Here is an 8,820-nt window from a genome sequence, read left to right as displayed (position 1 = left end):
GAATTCCTGTGAGTGAGTGAGTGAGTGAGTGAGTGAAGTCTCTGAGTGGTAACATGACGTTGACGTTATTTAAAGTGCTAATGTTAGCGAACAGTCTAACTGAAAATGAGCATGATTTCATGCAGTGGACATTTTTTTTTTTTTAAGTGCATCACGTAGATGGTCTCCAAGCTTTGGCCTTGCAAGGTTCAAGCTGACTGAAAACAGCAGATGGCGTTTTGAGCTATTTTCAATGTGTGAAATACAGACTTTTGAGACATATTTAGTAAGAAATGTTACCATGAAAACCAGCCATTACAGTTCAGTCATATCATTCAGTTTAGACGGCAGATCAAAATACTCATTTAAGTGCCCCTTTACTTAAATTACACCCACTTAGCTTAGCTCAGCTAGCAGTGGGTGTAACTTAACCACGTCAGCGAGGGCAACGCTGCATGAATGCAGGATTACACCTGTGAATTTATCGGCCAAGTACAGACCAACCCACACAGCCTAATTTACATCCAGTGACAGCGTTGCAACAACGCACGGCAGGAAGTAGTCTGCCAAGTAGCGAGGCAGCAGACGAGGTTGGGGGGGGCTGTTAAGACGTGTAACATGTCACACTTTACAGCAGGATATTGGAGTTAGCATTCCACCACGGATCTGAGCTTAATGTTTACCCTTTTATTATCTGAAACCACAATCTTAGAGTTAGTTAGTTGCCAAACGATAACCAAATCTTAATCATAATTGTTTCTCCTGGCGACTCTTTCTCTAATCTTAATCACACAGTAGGTGCCGCACACAGATTTTGTAGACAGAAAGAATGTGAAAATTGCAAATGGTTTAGCAGAATTGTGCGACACTGACTTTCCTGTCCACCAGTGGGGGTGCCCCCCAACAGCAAACATCAGACAACAACAAACAAACAGTCTTTACGTTTATACTTTGGACTCAATGGGGAGAAAAAAACCTGATAAATAATAATAATATCTGATTGAATCTCTCCATCTTTCTGTCCATGTTAATTTCAAACTTATAGACCATGGCTAAATCACTCTCTCAGACACACACTCACACACACACACACACACATACACACACAGTCTCTTCAGTCTCAGTTGCTCCATATAATTAAGCTAATGGTTCTTGAGTCAGTGATAGACAAGGGGAAACATGCTATTTCCCCCTTGTATCTATTGAAGGGACAAAATTGGTGTTCTCTCTGCGTCTCTGTCTTTTTTTATCTGACTTGTGTCACTTTTTTTCTTCTTTCTTTCAGTGTCGAGTCCACACTCTCTGAAACCCTCTGTCTATCAGCAACTGGAGCCCAGAAGCTGTCATGCAGCTCAGCCTGTTGAATAGACTTACTGGTGCTTTTTTGTGTTATCTTCAAAAAATTGCCTGATGTCTTTGTTCAGTGGTGTTCTTCATGTCTCTCCTTCTTATCTCATGCCCCCTCTCCAGCTCTCGCTCTCTCTCGCTTTCTGTCTTACACAAACACACGCACACACACAGACACATACACACACACACACGCGTATGTTCGGGTTCCATTAAATTGATGCCATGGCACAGACATGCATGAGTGCATTAACACGGCAATATAACGGACACAGGCCTCCAGAGACAGATGACTCCCACTCCTTCATACAAACAGCTCATGCCACACACACACACACTGACACACAAATACACACACACACGTACTGCAGTTTACAGCCACCACTCTGCCAACTCCGTCAAAAGACTCTTCAATCCTTATATCACTTTTTTCCACTTGCCTCCCTCATCCCTCCTCCTCCTCGTCATATCTCTACTCTCCTGCCTCCTGTTTATGAGAACTGAAAATCTCCTCATTATAAATGCATAGTCGTTACGTGCGCTCTCCACACCAATTATGTCGAGGACGGGTACTAGTGCTTCAGTGAAAACAGCTGACCACAACAGAGACCACAATGGCTCTGACAAGAACAAATGACATCAGCGAAGCAGTCGCCCTCGATACACAAACAGATGACAAACAACAACAGGAACAGTTTCTTTAACCACTCGTAAAAAGGGAGTCACTTACCCCGTGCAACTAGACAATTCATGCAATAAATGTACAGTGCAATGCTACATATATTTCTTATACAATTATAAGCAATCATTTCATGCAGATTTCATACGGACATTCGGCTGCATTTCGTTTTGTACAATGTTTTTTGGCAGAATAAAAGAGAGAACTCCAAGGTCCTCTTTTCTCTGACTCTCAGCCATGTGGCTGCAAGGTCATCATGTACCGACTGGAAAGAAAAGGACTTAAGCTTCTCACTACACTGCTTCTTCAGTATTATCACTCATTGAGATGAGCTACACTGATGTATTTCATGATTCAATGGCCCGTGAACATGTGAATTGGAAATGCTAGTGCTCTAAATGTGTTTGATTTTGGAAATGAAAAGGGACGAGCCTGATAGCAACATTGAATAAAGAAATACAGCAGCTTTTGTGATGCCGGGAGAGCAGCATCCAAATAACAAAGATTACAGTTGCAGTAGAGAGAAGGATGTCTTAAAAGGAGGTGTGCGCATACTGTGAAAAGTACCTTCATGAAGCATGTAGATTAAGTCTACCTTGACCCTTCTGTTCATTTGTTTGGTTTCTTTGCAAAGGTGGATGCAGAAGGTAATGAGCCTCACGAAATGGATCGCTTACATTTCTGTGGGAAATTAAAAACACAGAGGGAGAATGTCAGCAGCAGAGTATCCTGTCTTAATTAAGGTGGTTCAGTTAAACACAATTTGTATCAGATGTATGATACAAGATGAATAAACACCAAAGTGTTCACACTGAAGTCCTGACCACCTCGGGAACCATCTTTGCAGGGCTTGTTCCTTTCTCCTAACAAGCGGATAATCTGAAAAGACCCAGAGGAAGCACAAGTTTGAGGCAAAACAATATACTGTACATGCTTTTATATATTACTTAGTAAGTCCAGTCAAAAGTGTGTGAAACAATAAATTGAAACCACAAAGTTTTAGCTTCAAGTTTAAGCTTGAAGTGAACACCTACATGAGCTTCATATCATATGACTGCATATAGGATGTGCTTTCACTCACTGCAAATCATCCTGGGTGCTGTCCCAGTTACCTTTTCTATTTTCATCACCTATGGAGCTTTACGTCCAGAGACAAAAGAGTCTCTGACTAAGAGACACATTATCAGACGGCCACTCATGCGGTGCAAATTGATGCAGAGAAAGGACGGGAATAAACCTAAAACACACCTCGAAGCTTTTTCGTTTAAAGTTGTTTTTGAGGGAGGTTTTTCTTTCTCAAGGAAAATATGTTTGCGTGACAGTAAACAAACTGAAGAGATGTTTGGCGGCGGAGTCATTCAGCGAGCGGCCTTGGTTGCCATATGGAGACGAGCTGCTGGAACAGTCGAGGAGGGCAGAGAACAAGTTAACATGAGTGCATGAGCGACTGTGACGTATATAGATGAGTGTGCAGCAGCTTATGATTCCTGCAGCCTAATGCGCAGATCAATAGGACGGGCATGTTAGTGTGTTGGTGTGCTTATGTTTGTTCATGATAAAGGGACATGAACGTGTGTAGTGTGTTTATGCATGCAGCGTGTGCACTCAGCATGTCAACAGCTTCACGTACCTAACACTGTGTGGGGAAGAGAGCTGACAGTTAATACGATCATGTATGGGATTATTTTGTGTGCAAGGAAATAAAGCCTCTGCCAGACTTATTAGATAAAGTGTTACATTGCAAAAATCAATATCATGGAGATCTGCAATATACACAATCCCCCCAGGCTGTGGCAGATAACACGATCTTTGTGGAAAAGGAATGAGCATAACTGTACAGGTTGTTTCAGCTCACTAATTTTCTTTATTGAACTGAGTGAGGAATTTATTGAGGGGAGGCAGATAATTGCCATTGACCAGCCTTAGTGCACAGTAATGGCCTCTCACCCTTCAGAAATTACTGGAGTTCAAACCATTATACAGTCAGACTCCTGCCATTATCACTGTTACAAAGTTATCACTGTAACTGTGCATTTAATGGTGCAAAAATACAACTTGGAAAGCAGATTTTGGATGAGCCACCAGGAGACGCTGATATGGGGTCTGTTTGTTAGTTTTTATTTAGTTACGTCACCCACAGGAGTCAGAAGATGATTGTTATGATTCTTTTTTTGTAAGGAAATACAAAGTATAATCATATTTGTTGTGCATAATTATCCAGTTTTTCAAAGAGAATAAAAAATAATTTGTACATATTTCTGAAAATGGTCATGGTAGAGGTGACTGATATTTGAGGACCAGCATTGTTGGGTTATCTCACTCTAATCTGGTTTCTACCAACCAGAGCACATCATCATAGTCCATAAATGCTGATACAAGACGGTTGTTTCCCCCTTTTTCAGCAAGGTCACATAGTGTTAATGATGAACTGTTAGTGATTGAAGTTGTCTCATTATAACATTTATCATTTGTATCATCCATTTTGCTGATAAGTTTGAATTCAGGCTGGAAGCTAGCTTGCTAATGTTATGTTAGCATTGATTTCCATTCATTGTTAACTTTTCAGTAGAGGTAGAGTAACTAACTAACCCCCTGGTGAGAAATGTGAAGACAACGTTGAAGTGTCTTAAACCTGAGTTCTTCCTAATGACCAGTAGGGGGCGACTCCAAAAAAAAGTAGGATTGTACAGAAGTCTATCAGAAATTAGTCTACTTCTTACTTGATTTATTACCTCAGTAAAGATTCCCACTAGTTTCAAGTCAACCTCAACATAGCGTGGTGTTCATTTAGTAAATTATGGTCCCATTTAGAGGAAAATAATAAAGCAGGGTATGCTTTAGGGTGAGGCTACCATGTGACTAACCAATCAGAGGAGGAGGAAAAAACTCCAAAAAACTCCAAAATCAAGAGGACAATGGTTGATTTTGAAAATGCTCAGATGGAAACTTCCAAACAACAGTTCACAGACCAATGAGTGACGTCATGGTGGCTACATCCACTTCTGTTACGAGTAACTTAAGCCAAAATTGAACTTAAATGACTTAAATAGGACAGGAGAGAACAACAACTTTCTTGTGAATTACTGGAGAGTTTTTGTCTCTCAGGCCTTTAAAAAATGTTTAAATAAAACATCTAAGAAAAGACGATCTCTATGATTGAACTGCTCAGAAGTCAGACATACCAAACCTGAGAGACGGGTTCAAACGTAGAGGTAGTTCAGGAGCCACAAGCCAAAAAGGCAGAGAGCCAGTGATTTATATCAAAGCATGTGCTTGCACTTTTGAACTGCACTGGAGTGAGGGGGCACAAAAGCAGTTAATTAAAAAAACTCTCCGAAGGTGTTTAAAGCAACTATTCATATATGACAAAAAGAAAACACAACTTGTTAAGATATGATGTGACCATTTCTTGAATCTTTAATAAACTTAAAAAAAAAACCATATAGTTTATTCAAGTTGGTAGCTGATTTCATCCAAAGCATAGATGTTTTATTACAAATGCCCTCAAGCAGCAGTTGTAGAGGTGTCAGCGCTGGGCTCTGTTTAAATCTAATTTAGTTGTGGCTATAACAAAACACCATTAAATGAATATTTACAGCTACATTAAAAAATATTTTACCCATCAGTCATAATATTCATGCGCATCTTGTGTATTTTAAGTCCTGCATCATTTAAATCTCACTGAGAGCTTTGCAAACACTTGCCTACAAAATGCAAACTGACAAGCTGTTATGTCAGCAAAGTCTAAATCGGAGCTAAAGTGTAAAGTGCTGAAATGTTCCCAGAAAATGGGAGCAAGCCATCGACTTGCTTTCTTTTTTTCTCTCAAAAGTGCATACATCCAGCCTCAGGTGATGTGCAGCCGGCCACATTCACAACTGAATTCTATTAAAAGTACATTGATATGCAAAAAGGCTTGAAAGGGCATTTGAAAAAATGTTTTGGTCTGATTTTTGTTTGCAGTCTTCATAAAGTCGGAATAATAGGAATGTTTCGTTATATCTGAAAATGACTGTTTTATTGAATATATTTTAGTACATAGATTAGCTGTCTGCCATGCCATCCAACAGCCTCTTAGACTGAGGAGGTCGTCATTTCATTCATCCATTTCAGAGGAAATTGAAATGTGAAAACTGACTCATGGCTAAACACAAGGTTTTATAAAGTTTTCAATGGTGTAAAAAAAAATACACCACTGCTGTATAATAATGACTGTATTTTACTTTTTCATAGCAGGTTACGTGGCTGTAGTTTGAACCAACTTGCACTTTTTATCTGAAGGATCAAAAAATATTACTGTTCGAGTTCAAGTGTATGAATCCGAGAGAACAAGGGACTCGAAGATTTGAGCAGATTTCTGTGTGAAGTTCTAATCAGAGGGTGACATCTGATGAGATGAGTTTCATATGGAAATATCAGACACATGCTAATTTTAGACTGAGGGAGTGACAGACAGACTGCAGAGTAACACGCATGAAAAGAGAACCTAATTAAATAAAACATGATTAATAAATTGATTTATAAAATGTTATTTTGACACGAGACATTCCGTTTTTAGCAATTATTTTTGGCTGCTTTATTACATGACATAAGCTTGGGGCTGTTATCAGCAAGTCTACTGAAGTGTTTGAAAGTGCAGTGTTAATGAATTATGAATTTGAGCAAGAGAAAGACACAGAGAAGGAGAGGCGGCAGAAAGAGAAACACAGGGTGGACGAATGTGGGGGGATCGGAGGAAGAAGAGATGGGCTGTCAGATAAAAGTTTCAGAAGCCGAGAGCTATCGGGATCTTTTTAAATTGTTTTTTTCTTTCTTACTTTCTGAATCTGTGAACTGGATATACTAATAGCAGAGCCCTTCACCACATAACAGCTAAATAATCAAATAATTTAGAAAACGCTTCACTGAGGAGACTGATGTTATTTCAGCTCAGTTGAGATATTGATTTTACACCAGGGATGCCTCCTTCATTCTCACAATGCTTTTGAAATTCCCCAGAGACTCAGGATTTATTGGGAAAATGTAAGCCTTTGTTTAGGAGAGACAGGTATTTCATGTGTTAGGTAGTGCACTGTGAAACATTTTATATTCCAACATTTGTAACCCCTCCATTCACAGATTACCTCGTAAATTACACAATCGGCATTCCTTTGCGTTTTCACCTCACCCTCATCTATCATTAACCAACCGTTAGACTTAAACAACAGTTTAAGTGTCTAATTAAAGGGTGAAATCCTGACAAACGAGAGGAGAGTTAAATAAAGCAAAACACCATCTAGTCTAGACGAGCTCTCCAATCTAAATCATCCAGTCCAAGGAGTAATGGCTCTTCCAAAACAACTGAATGAGGTCTGACAGATGACAACCAAGTCAAGTGATGCCTGGAATTACCTTGAAGAGTGACCTTTCATTATCCTGTAGTGCCCTTATGCTTTCATAGAAAAGCTCACAGGACAAATCTCTGAGCCAGACTGACATAAATAGCTCTGGGTAGATGTGAGAAAAGGGCTTGTGGGAGTTGCTCAACATTTTGGCAAAAGCTGGGTACTTTCCTTCTGGCAGAGAGTTAGATGTGAAGATTGTCTCTCACATCTCTCTGGTAAACATAGAGGTACAGTCTGCTGTGTGTTAGCTTAGCTTAAAACAAGGATTGAACACAGGAGGAAACAGCCAACTTGGCTCTGTCCAAAATCCACCCATCAGCACCTCTACAGCTCACTAATTATCACGTTACGTCTTTGAACTGTACAAAACAACACAGAGGAAGAATGATGACTCGTCCTTTCACAGGTGTTATGTGCAGGACTACTTCCTGGCTGGGACCACTAACTTCCTGGAGTCTCTTCTCGTTGCCTAGCAACTGCCTGGTGCCAGGAAATAGTCACATACCGCACATACATAACCTCCCACAGAGAGCCGAAGTGAAGCCAGAACTTCTGAGGTCTGCAATAACCTTACTAAACACTATGTGGTGTGTTTCACTCCATATATGTAGATAAAGATAATTTACTTCAATCGATCTAATATCTTTGTGTCATTTTTTTTTTTAGCTGTTTTTAATGAATAGCATTTAACATAAGCCCTGTATCGCTGTGAGTAAAATGTCATGCCTGAACAGAGAGTCCATGGGTGAGTCAAGGGGTCGTGTTGAGTTACATTGCTACAGGACTGGATGCTGTTATTGCATTGGAGTCCAGCTGGCTGTTTCACCGTGTTTGCAGTCTTTATGCTAAGCTAAGCTAACTGTCTCCTGGCTGTAGCTTCATATGCAGCAGACAGACATGAGAGTGGTATCGGTCTTCCCATTTAACTGTGAAAGAAACCAAATAGGTGCATTTCCCGAAATGTCTCATTTTTGCTTTAAAGCTCAATGACCCTGAAATCAACCTGCAGCAGTGACACAGAATAGTTACGTCCAAAGATTTACAGAGCAGACACCTGGTGACCTGTTCTGTCATAACCACCGCTGTGTTTAAAGTTTAAAGTATATTGCCTAAATGCTGTGGGGGAAACAGGGCAACAAGGCACTGGTGACACATCCTCACACACTCACGTCAGCCAGTGTGAATTCATTTATGCACAGACACACTCACGCACACACACGCACACACACACACACAAACATTACTCACACAGACACTAGTCCCCCAGGCCCCCCCCCAATACACACACACACACACACACACACACACACACACACAAATGGTTGCACACACACGCACAAATGGATGCACACACGCACATATACACATGCTGACACCCCCTTAAACAGTGTTAACTCCACCATATACAGCCCCAATTGTAATCCGCCAGCC

Source organism: Pempheris klunzingeri, chromosome 20 (genome assembly GCF_042242105.1).
Source record: "Pempheris klunzingeri isolate RE-2024b chromosome 20, fPemKlu1.hap1, whole genome shotgun sequence".
Taxonomy (NCBI): Eukaryota; Metazoa; Chordata; class Actinopteri; order Acropomatiformes; family Pempheridae; genus Pempheris; species Pempheris klunzingeri.
The sequence above is the reverse complement of the archived record's forward strand: the minus strand, read 5'-3'. Positions refer to the sequence as shown.